The sequence below is a fragment of the Stomoxys calcitrans genome, chromosome 1, assembly GCF_963082655.1.
Source record: "Stomoxys calcitrans chromosome 1, idStoCalc2.1, whole genome shotgun sequence".
Classification (NCBI taxonomy): Eukaryota; Metazoa; Arthropoda; class Insecta; order Diptera; family Muscidae; genus Stomoxys; species Stomoxys calcitrans.
In genome coordinates this window covers 253286595-253304488 of record NC_081552.1, presented here as the reverse complement: position 1 = coordinate 253304488, position 17894 = coordinate 253286595, and the positions used below count along the sequence as shown (strand labels likewise).

At 40.8% G+C, this 17894-nt stretch overlaps 1 protein-coding gene across 5 annotated transcripts in view; it reads left to right on the top strand.

Moving 5' to 3' along the window:
- LOC106089523 (protein still life, isoforms C/SIF type 2) overlaps window positions 1–17894 on the top strand; it is a 257942-nt gene that overhangs the window by 30419 nt on the left and 209629 nt on the right. Inside the window, exon 1 of one of the 5 annotated variants that reach the window (XM_059364213.1) lies at window positions 8217–11132. The exons of 3 other annotated variants lie outside the window; for them this stretch is intronic. The gene's annotated coding sequence lies outside the window, so the exon portion shown is untranslated. Of the gene's footprint in view, window positions 1–8216; window positions 11137–17894 lie in introns of those variants that run through there. One more of the 5 variants, XM_059364216.1, reaches the window with a different exon arrangement.

The following is a 17894-nucleotide window of genomic DNA, read 5'->3' as shown; positions in this document are numbered from 1 at the left end:
ATAGAATGGCACTGCAAATAAATGTCAATACTCTGAAAAATGTAGATGATATATACAGTTAGATAAATTAATAATCTTAATAATGAGCCCGTGGTGAAATTAGGGTACTACATGTTTTGAAATCTGAAGGGGGGCGGACCCTCCCCCTTACCCTAATTTTCAGAAACACCAGATCTCGGAGATGGGTGGTGCGATTTAAGCGAAATTTTTTTGTGCTCTCATATAGTACCCTAAAAATAAAAATTTGGTATCCAAATTTCGGATGGGGTACCTAGGGGGGCTGCCCCAACCTAAAACCTACCAAACATATATTTAGACCAATCACGACAATATGGGACTCGAAAGAAAGGTATTTGGGATAAGAAAACGTATCTGATATCCAATTGTCGGACCAAGTGCTAGGGGGACCATCCCCAAGCCCCAAAACCCCCCTAAATCGGACATATTTACCGACCATGACAATATGGTACTCAAACGAAAGGTATTTGTGAGTAGAATACGAATCTGGTATCCAAATGTGAGACCACGTTACCGGGGGTCCACCCCTTCCCCAAAACACCCCCACCAAACAGGACTTATTTACTGACCATGGGAACATGGGGCTTAAATAAAAGGTATTTGAGTGTAGAATTCGAATCTGATATCCAAATATGGGACCAAGAGTTTGGGTGGCCGCCTCTCCCCAAAAACCTCCCCCAAAGGGGACAAATTTACGACCATAGCCATATGGGGCTCAAATGAAAGGTCTTTGGGAGTAAAGCACAAATCTGATGTCAATATTTGGGAAAAGTGTCTATGGGGCCACGGCACCCCCACAACACCACCCAAATAGTAAGTATTTTCTGACTATTGCAATATGAGGCTCAAATAAGAGGTTATATATTTTCAAGGCCAAGTCAATGAGTGGCCGTCCAACCCCCAAAACACCCCCCAAGCCGGTCATGTTTGACGACTATGAAAATATGGGGCTCAAATTAAAGGTATGTGGGAGTAGACCACGTATCTGATATCAACATTAGGGGCCAACTGTCTAGCGGGCGTCCGTCTAGCGGGCGTCCGTCTTGCGGACGTATTTGCTCACCAAGTCAATTTGGGTCTTAAAGAGAGTGGAGCTAAATATTCATAGTTTTAGGGCCAATACCCCAAACTGGACATATTTGAGTTTAAATGAGATTGGCAAACGAATTTGATATCCAATTTTGAGGGCAATGGCAATATGGGGCTCAAATAAATGATATATAGATATATGAGAATAGAGCACGTTGCTGATATATTTTCCGGGCTTAGTGTTTGGGGGACCACCCCACTCCCTAAAACACCCCTAAATCGGGTAAATTTACCGACCATGACAATGTGGGGCTTAAATGAAAGGTTATGGGGGGTAGAGCAAGAATTGATTCCCATTTTCGGAACCAATTTTCTGGGGGTCCACCCCTTTCCCAAAATACCCCAAAAAACAGCAATTTTTTACTGGCCATCGCAATATGGGGCTCAAATGAAAGGTATTTGGGTGTAGAATACGAATTTGATAATCAAATGTAGGACCATGTATTTAGGGCATCACTCCTTCCCCAAAACACCCCCAAAGGGAAAAAAATTTTCGACCACGCCAATATGTGCCTCAAATAAAAGTTATTTGAGATTAGAAAACGAATTTGATAATCTATTTTGAGGCCATGTTTTTGGGGGACGCCTCATCGTGTAAACTCTCCTTAAACCAATGGCAATATGGGGTTTAAATAATTGGTATTTGAGAGAAGAGCACGATGCTGAAATTTTTTCAGGGCCAAGTATCTGGGGGACAACTTCTCACCCCGAAAACACCACTAAATCAGACATCATGAGTATATCGGGCTATTCCAAGGAAACTTTTGTCCCATATAAAGTAAAAGAAGGCGCAGCGGAGCGTGCCCGGGTCAGCTACTATTAAATAAAAAATATCAAAAAAAAAACCCAATATCATAAAAAGAATGAAAAAAATTATTGATTTCTTGAGAATTTTCTAAACACTTTAAGATTTAATCAAATTCTTCTCATTTTAAAATTTTCTTTAGGATTATTGCTTAATTTTTGGGTATTCTTTAACTTTTTATTACTTACTTTAGTTGGCTATGACAGAATATTTGTTCCACCAGGCGAACGTAGAATAGCGTTCCAAGCGCCTCGATCTTCTGCGCTCATTCTAAAATCTCTGACACCAAGTTTCGAGGTGCCTTCCACCACCTGATCTTTCCATCGGGCTTTGGTCTTCCCGCTTTGCGTAAACCACCGTATTTGCCTTCAAAAGACTTCTTTGCTGGAGCTTCTTCATCCATTCTGACAACATGACTTAGCCAACGCAGTCGTTGTGTAGCTATGCTAGCGTCGTCATACAGCTCATACAGCTCGTGGTTCATATGTCGCCTATATTCTCCATTAACGCAAACTGGTCCGTATATTTAACAAAAAATCTTTCTCCCAAAGCGCTCCAAGCACTGCCTCATCTGCTTTCACAAGTACCCATGCTTCAGAACCATATAACAGCGCGGGTAATATCAGTGTCTTGTATAGTGTAAACTTCGTCTGTCGAGAGGTGGCCTTTTTCCAAACTGATTACTTAGTCCAAAGTAGGATCTGTTTGCCAGTATTATTCTTCGCTTAATCTCAAAACTGCTGTCATTCCTTTCGGTTACGGCCGAGTGCCGAGGTAGATGAAGTTACTGACTGTCTCAAAGTTGTGGCTCCCAACTTTCTCCATTTTCTTTATCTGCTCGGTTGTGCAAGACTTTTTGGGAGTTGAAACCATCCATTTCGTCTTATCTCCATTTACTGCCAGACCCATTTTCACTGACTCTCTTTCGATTCTTTCAAAGGCTGCAGTAACTACTTCCGGTGGGCGACCTATGATATCGATGTCGTCGGCATAGGCGAGCCATATCTGCATCTCGTATAATCTTCTCCAACAGGATATTAAAGAGATCACAAGATAGGCTGTCTCCTTGTCTGAAACCTCGTTTGGTATTAAATGGTTCGGATAGATTTTTTCCTATTCTTACTGAGAAAGTGTCATCCTGCAAAGTCTTATTAATTTTGCAGGGATACCAAACTCAGATACGACTTGAAATACCTTCTTAACGTAAAGGAGTATGGAAGGCGGCTTTGCAGTTAATAAAGAGATGATAGGTGTTGATTTGTCCCTCTCGGGTCTTTTCCAGGATTTGGCGCAGTGCGTAAATCCGGTTCAGGTTGGATTAACCAGGTCTAAAGCCCCATTGATGGGGCCCAATTATCTCATTGACTTTAGGTTTTAATCTTTCACACAGTATGCTCGAGAGTATCTTGTATGCGATAGGGAACAGACTTATTCCTCTGTAGTTGGCACATTACGTCTTGTCTCCTTTCTTGTGAACGGGACATAGTATGCTGAGGTTTCAATCATCGGACATGCGTTTTTCTATCTAGACTGCGCAGATAAGCTGATGCATACGCCTTATCAGCGTGTCGCCTCCGGTCTTAAACAGTTCAGAGGGTAACCCGTCGCCTCCTGCTGCCTTGTTGTTCTATAGTCGGGTCACTGCTAATACCATCATCAGGGATTGGTTCTGCGGTATCCACTTAAATATATTAGCGCGCAAACCGTCGGCTCCTGCTGCATTGTTGTTCTTCAGTCGGCTCACAGCTACTTGGACCTCATTCTGACTAGGAGGTAAACATTCTATACCATCATCAGGGATTGGTTCTGCGTATCCTCTTAAATATTTAAGCGCGCAAACCGTCGGCTCCTGCTGCCTTGTTGTTCTTTTGCTACTTGGACCTCTTTCTGATTAGGAGGTAAACATTCTATACCATCATCAGGGATTGGTTCTGCGGTATCCTCTTCGCCGCCAACGTCGTCACACTCAGTTGGGTAATATGTTCTTTCGATATTCTCAGCATGTAATCTGTGTTAGTTACCAAAATTCCTTCTTTGTCTCTGCTGGAGGATGTGCCTGCACCAAAGCCATCGGTTTGATGTTTAATTATTTGGTAGAGTTTCCGGGCGTCATTCTAACTCCTGTACATCTCAATTCGCTCACACTCACGCCATTTCATTTCCTTTTTCTTTCTGCGGAATAGATTGCTGATGCCTTAACAGCGTGTCTCCTCCGGTCTTAAACAGTTCAGCGGGTAATCCGTCGGCTCCTGCTTCCTTGTTGTTTTTTAGTCGGAGGTAAACACTCTGTACCATCATCAGGGATTGGTTCTGCGGTATCCTCTTCGCCGCCAACGTCGCACACTAGCAGTAGGGTAGAATGTTCTTTCCATATACTCAGCATGTTATCTGTGTTAGTTACCAGATTTCCTTCTTTGCCTTTGCAGGAGGATGTGCCTGCACCAAAGCCATCGGTTTGGTGTTTAATTCTTTGGTAGAGTTTCCGGACTTCATTCCGGACTTCAATTCGCTCACACTCACGTCTTTCCATTTCCTTTTTCTTTCTGCGGAATAGACGTTTCTCCTCTCTTCTTTTCTCCCAATACCTCTCCTTCATCTGGCGCGTTGCTACTGATTGCAGAGTTGCTCTATATGCCGCATTCTTGGCTTCAGCAGCGTCTCGACACTCTTGGTCGTACCATGGGTTTCTTGGAGGAGACTTCCGGTACCCAAGTACGGGTTTCGCGGCATTTTCCATGGATTGGGCAATAGTTTGCCACTGCGCCATTATATCATCGGAACAAGGAGTGCTTTCATCAAGCAGTTGAGTCAGTCGAGTGGAATATGCCGCTGCCATTTGTTGTGTTTGCAATGTCCTGCTTCCGTGCAGTGTCAGATCGTACTTTCCTCGCCATGTTCAAATGGATGCGAACCTTTGCTGCAACAAGGTAATGATCCCATCCTATATACGCTCAACGGATCGATCGTACATCTAACACGCTGCATGAATGCCATTCATGGTTCCTCGTGTTTTGATCGAGTGACAGCCATGTGGCTTTGTGAATATTTTTATGTTGAAATCTGGTGCCACTAACTACCATGCTTTTTGCCGCGGCGAAATCTATCAGCCTCAACCCATTACTGGACGTTATCTGGTGGAGGCCAAACTTTCCGACCAAAAATGTCTTTCTTCCCTATCTTGGCATTAAAATCTCCCAGAACGATTTTAATATCATGGGCGGGGCAGCAATCGTATTCTCTCTCTCTAGGCGCTCGTAGAAAATATCCTTGGTCTGCTCGTCTTTGTCTTCCGTCGGGGCATGGGCACAAATAAGGCTGATGTTGAAGAATTTGGCTTTTATGCGGATTGTGGCTAGCCTCTCATCGACCGGAGTAAAGCGGGAGACAAGGTGTTTCAGTCTTCGACTAACCACAAATCCACAGCCAATTTCATGCCTCGATTTATGGCAGCTATGGCATAGTTCGTCACCGTTTGGTGTTGTAGTGACGCCATTCCCAGTCCATCGCACTTCCTGTAAGGCGGTAATATCTGCCTTGTACTTCTCTAACACATCCGCCAGCGCATATACTGCACATTCTCTATAAAGATTGCGGACATTCCAGGTGCAAATCCGCAAATCATGGTCCTTTTTTCGTTTGCGTGGGTCGTCCACTTTTGAGGGGGTTGGTTTTTATTATTCCTTTGTTTCTCATAGTATTCCAGGGGCGGGTTACCGGCCCACCGCCCCAAACGCATGGGTTTTGTGGGATTGCACATGTATCCCTCGTTGTGGTGAGCCGCTTGTTCCAAGATCCGACGCTCGCCTCCAGCCGCCCCTAACCTGGGAGCAGACGCTGATGTTGGCCATTGGTTATTTGAAGGCGCCAATAACTCGCCTTGTTATCTCGAGTATCATTGGCACTCAGTATTTAATTAGGAGCCAGTGCCACCTGACTCCTCACTGAGACTCCCTCTCGAAAATCAATGACTGCCCGCGGTCGCATTTCCAGCTACTCCGCATTAAAAACGGAACCTGTCACCATCCGCAACCTGTGGTAGCTTTCAGCTAAGCTTCCCGTGATAACGATGGACATGTTGTTACGATCGGGACACAAACTCGAATGGGGGGTTTTGGACTTGCATAACCTTTTCCATATGCTGCATTTCGAATTTGTATATCGGATATATGCTCTACTCACAAATGCCTTTCTATTGTGTCGAGGAATTTTATGGATAAATGGTCTCCGAAGACACTTGACCCAATTTCATTGGGCTTTGTGTCATATGTGTTACCAACTCATGCACAAAATGTCAATGCCATGCATTACAGTAGTGGTGTAGGGTGAGAGTATAGCATGAACAAATAAATAGGCAAGATTAGTATTGGTATTGGTGAAAAGACCGAAGCTTACCACATTTAGGTCTAAAACTGTTCCTTAAATGAATCCATCAATCAACTTTTAAGTCAGAGTTTTCAATTTGAATAAATTATGTACCAAGTCTTTGTTTCTAAAAACTAAGTCATTAGTTTTTAATGCCTGCCTAGAATCCCACAACTCCGCAAATGGTTCGAATCACTTCCACCCCACACTTTTTCACCGTAGTGAGAAAATCCCAAAACCTCATAAAAGGGGCCTGATTGTCATTGAGCCTCTAAGTCTCTTCTTCATTGTTCATATCATTTAATATGTACCCTATGCAGTAATGTTGGCCATTTTTTGTAGGACATGCAGTTACAGAACTTTTATGACCTATATATGTCCCAGAGCAATAGTTAAGACTACCTTGTGCCCAGCACAAAAAATAATTAGCCAAATTAACTGTGATTTTCCCTAAATCACATCACTGTTCAAATATCGCTCTCTATTCCAACTACCGTCTCATTTTGCTTCTATATATATATGTGTGTGTGTGTGTGTTTTTTTGTTCTTCTAACCACAATGAAATTTTCCATACAATTGCAGCAGGCAGCATGAGATATTCTAAGGAGTTAACCCACATTCGACGTATGGTGGTTGATGATGAGTTTTTCTGTTTTGTTTTCTTCTCTTGGCACGGCTTAATTTACAAATCCTGCTACTGCTGCTGATGGTGGTGCTGGAGCGATGAGAATCAGTACGACGACTGTGATGGTGTTGATGATGATGATGATGTGATATCAACAGCATATAAAAATAACATTTAAATTTTTTCCCCTTCTTGTTCTTCTTCTGCCTTGCCTAGCCAACACTAAGCGTGTATTTTGTTGTTGTAGATACTGCTGCGAGGTTGTTCTTGTTTTCTTTTTTTTTGTTTCTTGGATATTCTCGCTCTTAAATCAAATCCAATTAATCGAGGTTACTTTTAGTTCAATTCGATTAAAACACACGTGAATTTGTGCTGACAATTACAGCGTGATGTTGGGAGTGTGAGTATGGAGGGGGGGGTGGGGGATAGGGAGAATAAGTGTGAGACTAGAGTTCAGTTATATGATGTGCCGAAGGGTGTGTAAAGTCCACCACGCAAGAACTGTGATTGCACACTAACGCCTTCACATAAACATCCGTTTCGCGAAGCAGCATATGGGGCAGGGTTGCCGAGTGTTTTTTTTTTTGAGAAAAAGATTGGAAATAAAATAAATTAAAAATAAATAGAATAAAATAGAATAAAATAAAATAAAATAAAATGAAATAAAATAAAAAAAAAATAAAATAAAATAAAATAAAATAAAATAAAATAAAATAAAATAAAATAAAATAAAATAAAATAAAATAAAATAAAATAAAATAAAATAAAATAAAATAAAATAAAATAAAATAAAATAAAATAAAATAAAATAAAATAAAATAAAATAAAATAAAATAAAATAAAATAAAATAAAATAAAATAAAATAAAATAAAATAAAATAAAATAAAATAAAATAAAATAAAATGATATGATATGATATGATATGATATGATATGATATGATATGATATGATATGATATGATATGATATGATATGATATGATATGATATGATATGAAATGGAATGAAATGAAATGAAATGAAATGAGATGAAATGATATGAAATGGAATGAAATGACATGAAATGAAATGAAATGGAATGAAATGAAACGGAATGAAATGAAATGAAACGGAATGAAACGAAATGAAATTAAATTAATTGAAATGAAAAGAAATTAAATGAAACGGAATGAAACGAAATGAAATGAAATTGAATAAAATGAAATGAAATAAAACAAAATAAAAAAATAAAATAAATTAAAAAATGTGTTGAATAAGTCTCCTAACAAAGGACGATACACGCAAAAAAAATTAAAATAAAAGAAGTTGGAATAAAATAAAATTAAATAAAACAATAAAAAGCCTGCTTAGTTTGGCATGGATAGCATTTGTCGAGTTCTTTGCCCGGTATCTGTTTTTAGGCAAACAAAGGATAATTGATAAGAATTGCTATACTATTGGAGCTATATCTAGTAATGGTACAATTCGGACCAAGAAGTAAAATAGGAAGATCGGTTTATATGGGAGCTGCACCAGGCTATAGACCGATTCAGACCATATTTGACACGTATGTTGAAGGTCATGGGAGAAGCTGTTTTACATAATTTCAGCCAAATCTAGAGACTTATTTCAGCCAAATCTAGAGATCGGTTTATATGACAGCTATATCAGATTATGAACCATTTTAGATAGCATTTATCATAGTTGTTGCGAGACAAAACAAAACACTTCAAGCAAAACTTCATACAGGATGATAACTGAGCTCCCTTGAGGCTCAAGAAGTGAAGATCTCTGATCGGTTTATATGGCAGCTATATCAGGTTATGAACCGATTTGAAACATACTAAGCTCAGTTGTTGGAAGTCATAACCAAACACTTTGTGCAACATTTCAGCAAAATTGGATAAGATTTGCTCCCTGTAGTGGCTTATGATATCAAGATGCAAGATCGGTTTATATGGCAGCTATATCAAAACATTTACCACTATGGCCCATATACAATCCCAACCGACCTACACTAATAAGAAGTATTTGTGCAAAATTTCAAGCGCCTAGCTTTACTTCTTCGAAAGTTAGCGTGCTAACTAACAGACTGACGGACGGACAGGCGGTTGGCCATGCTTAGATCAACCAAATGTAATGACAATCAGAAATATATAGACTTTGTGGGGTCTTAGAGGAATATTTCGGGGTGTTACAAACGAAATGACGAACTTAGTATACCCCCATGCTATGGTGGACTTTAAGGAACCCTCCATCCAAATTTTCCTCTACTTATCTCCCCCTTGTCCCAACCACTTGGGACATTACGATATTCGCGGCTTCGCGCAGATTAGCAGTTCTTTCTGTGATTCGTTCTAAATTTACAATCATAACAATCAGTTTAAAAATATGCAACTACTTTTCAGCTGCGAAAAGATGGGCAACACTAACAGAGGCTTTTTTTTCAACCTGCACAAAGCGACAAAAAGTATATGGGTGTGTGTATGAATGTGCAAGTGGATATGTTTGAGGCTTCTGCTGCTGTTACTATATTTTCGGATACAATGCAAATTTTATTAAGTGCATTGTATTCCTCTGTTACAGTGACACACAAAACAAAAACATCAGAGATGTGAACAAAAGCTTTTAATCGACAGACAGATAAAATGAGAGAGGGAGCGAGAGAGAGAAAATTTCAAATCTCCAGGTATTTCTAGAGCAGGCTAATGTTTTTGAAACAAAAAAGCTTTTCCGTTATGGAATTTTGTTAAGCTTTTTCTTTAAAAGCTCTAGTTAAGTTTGCGCATGTGTGAGTTTGGCATGGAAATGTGATGGTGTGAAGTTGTAGCCAAATCACTGCATTGCTTAACATTGGTTAGAAGTTTTCCTAACCTAGTCCCCCTACCCTAACAAGTCAGAGGAAGAGAGGGATAGAGAGACAGAGGGAGGGAGAGAGTGAGAGAGAGAGAGAGAAATTTAGAAAAGCTTTCTAGCCCCAAAACTGCAACTCTGCATTTTGTTGAGTTGAAAGCTGTCAGCTCTTGTTACGCAGCCATGGCTACGGATGCTGCCCTTACTTAGCCTAGTGTTGTGCCAGCACTCATGCGGTCATTTCGTAACAAAATATCTTGTCGTCGTTTTAGGCGAAAGTCGTTATTTTTTTTGTTTACATCACACACAAACACACACTCGGGCCCCCTGACTGAAAAATCCCTCCCCCCAAACGAAACTGATGTTCATCAGAAGACCGCGTGAAGCTTATTTTGTGACTGTGCAAGTCTTAAAAATTTCATAGCGTGCAGCCAACCTAGCTCAACTTAACTTGACTCAGCTCAGCTCAGCTCTCTTCCTCCCACCAAAAAAGAAAGAAAGAAAAAAAGAAAAAAAAAACAGAATGTTAAAAAAAGGAAAAGGCAAAAATAGAGAAAATCAAAATCCTAAAAGCATCGTTATAATCGAGGCGGGAGTGGCATAAACAAAAATGTACCAAAGCAAAAATACTCGCAACACGGAGGCAAAAGAGAAACAGAAAAAGCTAAAAGACAAAAAATAAAAAAAAAAAACAGGAACCAATAAATGTGCAACCCATATTAAAAAGTGGACAGACACAGTGGCCACACACATACACGGATAGATACAGTGAATGAGTGAATGAATGGTGTAAAATAAAATGGCAAATTTTCAAGCTTCAAGCTAAACATCGCTCACACACACCAACACGCACACAGCCATACATACAAGTCCATATACAAACAACATGTATGTGCTGTCATTACGTTGTTCTTTTGGAAAAGTTGTCAAAAAGCAAATAACAAATATCGCAAAAATTTCCAATCAATAGAAAACATTCCAAAAGACTCAAACAAAAAAAAAAAAATACATTCAACATCAAACGGGGAAAAAAGTAGAAAAAAAAATTGCAATGTGTGTGCTAGCCCAGAGGTGGCTGCCTTTTTTTGTTCTCTCAAAAAAGTGATTTGCCCAAACACACATAGTGTGAGTGTAAGTGTTAGTGCTGAATGTGTGAGAGGCCAATGAATGAATTGAACACCAACACCCTCGCCCGCAATCAAATGATTTGACCAAATCAAGTGTAAAACAAAGGAAGCTACTACGACAACTATTAAAGCAGTGCTGCCTCATCAACAAACTGTGTGAACAGTGAAAATTCCGTTTTGCCTGCATAAGGAGACCCCACTGCCCCCGGAAGGATTGGAACAACAACTGTCAAGCATCCATCCAGCATACACCATCAGCCTTGGGTTGAAATGAGTAGGTGATTTTGTAGCAAATACTTATAGAATAGCTTTAATTTTATACGGCAAGCAAACTCTGTGTTTCAGTAGATATGCATATTTTTTTAATATCCTAGGCAAATTAATTTCCTCTCTCTCTCTCTCCCTCACACTCTCTGGTATCCATCTGTGTAAGCAGCTTTTGAAGGAAGAAGAATTTTTTTTTTGGCAGGTTTATTTGTTTGTTGCTCTACATTCCACTTCCACTTCCGGCCCTATCAGGCCCCCACTCTCCTTTTGTTTGTAACGATTTTAATTTTAATATCTATTTCATTTTACGTTTTCCGTGCCCATATTTGCTTTGCTTTCAATTTTGTTGTTTCTTCTTCTTTGACATTTTTATATGCTTCTTGCGTTTTTGGGTAATGTGTCAAGGTACTGCTTCTTGCTGTTGTTGTCAGCATCGTCATCATCATCTCCTTACTGTGTCACTTTGTTACAACTCTGCTGGCTAATATTACCAGCTAGGAGGTAGGCAGCAGGCAGGCAATCATTGCAGCCAGACCGTAATCTTGGGACTTCATCACCAGCTCAAGTGATGACATTTCTATTTGACAACTAACTATGATGATGACGACGATGATGGTGGGGCTGCTGCAGTTTTTTTTTCCTGCCATGCTTCTATTCTTGCAGTTCTTTCTTTTTTTTTTCTCTTTCTCTTCTGAAGATCTCATGACAAATTCCCAAGTTTGTGTGTTTGTGGAAAGAGGATTTTTTTTTGTTTTAGCAAAGATACTGCAGTTGTTGAATTGTTGTTGTCGCACTTTTGTCCTCATCCATTTGGTAGAGGCAATTGAAATATCATTTACCTAATGAGATGGTCATCACCTTCACCACCCCCTCCAATGGCAATGAACTCCTTAATTGGCTTTGCCATTAGAATATTGCCTTTAGGTTATTTGCTAATGTGCGCTTATGCTTTGGTTAAGCCACATGGCTTAGAACACAAAGGGAGAAAAGGATCTGCAAGGGTTAAGGGATTTTGGAAATAGAAAACCCGGTGATAAACGTATGTGGTTCCAATGGTAAAGCAGAAGAATCAAAAAAAAAAACAAGTAAAAGCGTGCCAAGTTCGGCCGCGCCGAATCTTATATACCCACCACCATGGATCGTATTTGTCGAGTTCTTTAAGAGGTATCTCTTTTTAGGCAAACAAGGAATATTGAAAAAGAACTGTTATTGGAGCTAAATCAAGTTATTGTCCGATTCGGACCATAAATGAATGCTCAACATTGTAGAAGTTATTGTGAAATATTTCACTCCATTCGTATAAAAATTGCGCCTTATAGGGGCTCAAAAAGCAAAATCGGGAGATAGGTTTATATGGGAGCTGTATCAAGCTATAGATCGATTCAGACCATATAAGATACGTACGTTGAAGGTCATGAGGGAAGCCATTGCAAAACATTTCTGCCAAATCGGATGATAATTGCGCCCTCTAGAGGCTCAAGAAGTCAAGACCCTAAATCGGTTTATATGGCAGCTATATCAAAACATGAACCGATTTAAACCATACTTAGCACGGTTGTTGGAAGTCATAACAAAACACTTCATGCAAAATTTCAGTCAAATTAAATGAGAATTGCGCCCTCTAGAGGCTCATGAAGTCAAGACCAAAGATCGGTTTATATGGCAGCTATATCAAAATATGGACCGATTTAAACCATACTTAGCACCGCTGTTGGAAGTGATACCAAAACACCACATGCAAAATTTCAGTCAAATTGGACGAGAATTGCGCCCTCTAGAGGCTCAAGAAGTCAAGACCCTAAATCGGTTTATATGGCAGCTATATCAAAACATGGACAAATTTGAATCATACTTCGCACAGTTGTTGGAAGTGATAGCAAAACACCAAGTGCAAAATTTCAGTCAAATCGGACAAGAATTGCGCCCTCTAGGGGCTCAAGAAGTCAAGACCCAAGATCGGTTTATATGGCAGCTATATCAAAACATGGACAAATTTGAATCATACTTCGCACAGTTGTTGGAAGTGATAGCAAAACACCACATGCAAAATTTCAGTCAAATCGAATGAGAATTGCGCCCTCTAGAGGCTGAAGAAGTCAAGACCCAAGATCGGTTTATACGGCAGCTATATCAAAATATGGACCGATTTAAACCATACTTAGCACCGCTGTTGGAAGTGATACCAAAACACTACGTGCAAAATTTCATTCAAATCGAATGAGAATTGCGCCCCCTAGAGGCTCAAGAAGTCAAGACCCAAGATCGGTTTATACGACAGCTATATCAAAACATGGACCGAATTGGCCCATTTACAATCCCAAACGACCTACACTAAATATAAGTATTTGTGCTAAATTTCGAGCGCCTAGCTTTACTCCTTCGAAAGTTAGCGTGCTTTCGACAGACAGACGGACGGACGGACATGGCTAGTTCGACTTAAAATGACATGACGATCAAGAATATATATACTTTAAGGGGTCTCAGACGCATAGTTCGAGGTGTTATAAACAGAATGACGAAATTAGCATGTCCCCATCCTATGTGGGGGGTATAATAAATTGCCAGACCCCTCTGCGCTGTTGCATAGAACATACCTGCCTATGACGCTGTTTTATCGCCCTTTACTGCCAGACCCCTCTTTAAGTGGCTCTTTCTCTACATTTTCACAGATGGCGGTTATTGCTCTCGCTGATCGACCAATACAATGGATATTTTTGGAGTAGGAGAGCAGCATGTTCTATTTTGCTGTGCTACCGTACTCTGACATTGATACTTAACTCTACAGTCACTTTCAAAACCGCTTTGAATATAGAGGCGTGTCGAAAGCGACTGTATAGTCAATAAAATGTTACCTGTGTCGATCTGACTTTCTTGGGTTTTTTCCAGAATTTGGTGTGTTTACTTACAAAATCCTTAAATATTTTCCATGCCACTCCTCCAAGTTAGTTCGGTGTCTTTTAGACGCGAAAGCCGGACAGTGATATAGGAAATGGATCAACGTCTCATCATCTTCCCCACATGCCCTACACATGCTCTAACTTGCCGCACCGATTTTGCATAAGTGAACTCGTAGTCCTATGAGTCCTGCTATGATACCGAGACCTCCTTCTTTTTTTCTTTTTTATTGACGGCAGTCCTCTGGCTTTCACCGCCAAATCATCTGTCTTTTCATTCCCCCTTACTCCATTATGGCCCAGAGACCAAACAAAACGGGCGTCAGAGAAGTCGTTACACTGCAAGACTGTTCGTGACCTTACCGTCGTGATTGTTATTGCCCTTATGGCGATTTTGCTGTCCGTAAAGATGTTCACACTCGATGTCCTCGCGTTAGCACCACACCACCTCACGCATACCGTGATCGCCCGGATCTCCGCCTGCAGGACCGTATTATGGTCAGGCAGTCTAAAATAGATCCCAGTCCTCGGGTTCTCAATTCAGACCCCCAGGCCCACTCTGTCCTCAAGCTTTGATCCATCCGTGTAACATGATCTTCCAGTTGGCAATACTAGGGTTCCGTCAATCCAAGACTGTGCCGATGGCAGCAGTGCCTCGCAATCGATCTCAAGTGTCGTCTCAGGTATCCCATTGGAAACTTCTTCCCTTCCTTCCAGGTTTCCTATCGGGTCCTCGATTATACCGCGATGGTTTGAGCTGCTCCCATTCTCAATCAATTCTCCCATCGCTTTAAGTCTCATAGCCGCAGTGGCTGCCTCACACTTAATCTCTATGTCAATGGGTCGAATATCTAGAATAGTCTCCAGTGCCCTTGTGGGCTTGGTTCGCATTGCTCCGCCCATGCCAAGATAACATATTCTCTGAACCAGTTGTATGGTCCTTATGTTGCACTTTTTCTCCATGGCAATCCACCAAACTACTGAGGCGTAAGTAAGTATTGGTCTAATCCCGCGTCTGTAGAGCCATTCGACTATCCTCGGATTCAGGCCCTATTTCGAGCCTACGGCCCGTCTACATAGTGCCCAACATCTGTGAGCCTTCTCAGTATGCTCCTGAATGTGACACTTCCAATTCAGTTTCCTGTCCAAGATCACACCTAAGTATTTGACCTTGTCAGATATCCAAATCGTCCTATTAAGGAAACGTGGTGCGTTAAATTGGCCCACCTTCTTCTTCCTCGTGACCAGGCATAGTTCAGTCTTCTCTGGGTTAACATTGAGACCCCTGGGTCTTGCCGAATGCAAGACCTTTTCGGGCCTTCTGTATAGCTGGTTCGGATTCTTACCGCTAAAAAGTATTATGTCATCGTCGGCATAGCTACATCTGGTTATGACCCACTTTGGATCGTACTTCGCTTAGATATTGGAGACCATAGTGGAAGTCGTTGTACAAAATTGCAGCCAATATTGGGTGAGAATTGCACCCTCTAGAGGCTCCAGAAATTTAGTCGGAAGATCGGTTGATATGGGGGCTATATCAGTTAAAGAACTGATTCAGATAATAGAAGAAGTCAATGTACAAAATGTCAGCTATATCGGATAAGAATTACGACTGCTAGAGGCTCAATAAGCCATCATCAGAGTTCGGTTTATATGGGAGCTATATCAGGTTATACAAAAATTAAGACCATACTTAGCATAGTTGTTGGAAGGCAAAACAAAAAACACCTCATGCAAAGTTTCAGTCAAATCGATTAATAATTGCGTCCTTTATAGGCTTAGAAAGTATGATCGGCAGATCGGTTTATATGGCTGCAACATCAGGTTATGAGCCGATTTGGACCATACTTAGCACAGTGGTTGGAAGTCATAACAAAACACCTGATGCGACGGACGATCATGACTTAAGAATCGACTTAGAATGTCAAGATGATCAAGAATATAAATGCGCCTAAGACTAAGACTTTAAAGCGAGAGATCGGTCTATATGGCAGCTATATCGAAATCTGGACCGGTTTGGGCCAAGTTGCAGAAAAATGTTGAAGCGCCAAACACAACTCACTGTCCCAAATTTGGGTGACATCGGACAATAAATGCGCCTTTTATGGGCCCAAGACCTTTAATCGAGAGATCGGTCTATATGACAGCTAAATCCAAATCTGGACCGTTCTGAGCCAAATTGAAGAAAGATGTCGAGGGGCTTAACTTAACTCACTTCCCCAAATTTAGGCGCAGCGGATAATAAATGCGTTTTTTATTGGTCCAAAGCCTTTAATCGAGAGATCGGCCAATATGGCAGCTATATCCAAATCTAGACCGATCTGGGCCAAATTGAAGAAAGATGTCGAACAGCCTAACACAACTCACTGTCCCAAATTTTGCCAAAATCGGACAATAAATGCGTCTTTTATGGGCTCAAAACCTTAAATCGAGAGATCGTTCTATATGGCAGCTATATTCAAATCTGAACCGATCAGTGCCATATTGCAGACATGCGTCGAGGGGCTTAACTTAAATCACTGTCCCAAATTTCGGCGACATCGGATAATAAATGCGCCTTTTAAAGGCCCAAAACTTTAAAACGAGAGATCGGTCTATATGGCAACTATATCCAAATTTAGGCCGACCTGGGTCAAATTGAAGAAGAATGTCGAAAGTCCTAACACAACTCACTGTCCCAAATTTCCACAAAATCGGATAATAAATGTGGCTTTTATGGGCCTAAGACCCTTAATCGGCGGATCGGTCTATATGAGGGTTATATCAAGATATAGTCCGATATAGCCCATCTTCGAACTAAACGTGCCAATGGACAAAAAAAAGGAATCTGTGCAATGTTTCAGCTCAATATCTCTATTTTTGACAGACGGACGGACATGTCTAGATCGTCTTGGATTTTTACGCTGATCAAGAATATATATACTTTATAAGATCGGAAATGGATATTTCGATGTGTTGCAAATGGAATGACATAATGAATATACCTTCGGTGGTGGGTACAAAAAATACTTTCACATAAAGGATTTGCTCATTTGAATTGGTAACACTTCATGTCAGCTACCCTGTAGTATGCTAATATTCCATTTACCGTTTATGCCATTTTCTGATAAGAGAAGCAGACGGGCTGATGCATATGCTTCATCAGCATATCGCCTCCGGTGTTCAATGATTCTCAGGTAGCAACCCATCGGCAACTGCTGTCGTTTTTCTTCAGCCACGTTATTGCTATACTGACCTTAAGTGGTATCAATACATTCTATACTGTCTTCAGCTGTAGGTTCCGTGGTACCTACCTCTATCTGTAATGGAGGCCACCGTAGAGCAGAGGTTAGCATGTCCGCCTATGACGCTAAACCCCTGGGTTCGAATCCTGGCGACACCATCAGAAAACATTTTCAGCGGTGGTTTTCCCCTCCTAATGATGGTAACATTTGTGAGGTATTATGCCATGTAAAACTTCTCTCCAAAAAGGTGTTGCACTGTGACACGCCGTTCGGACTCGAGCTTAGACTTGAATCGGACTGCACTTATTGATATGTGAGAAGTTTGCCCCTGTTTCTTAGTGGAATGTTCATGGGTAAAATTTGCATTTTTACTGTATCTGTAATGAGATTTTCTTCTTTGTCCCAGCTTTTGGATGTGCCTGAGCCAAAGCTGCCGGTTCAATGTTTAACTCTTTGATGGAATTATCGGAGTACGTCTTAATTCACTCACACTCCCTTCTTTCCATTTCATACTGCTTGATGTGGAATAGGTTTTTCTCGCCCCTGATGTGATGCTACTGACTGCTGAGTTGCTATGAATGCCCCATTCTTTAGTAACATTTCGACTATTCTGGTTGTATTATTGGTACCTTATTCGGACATTTGCTTACC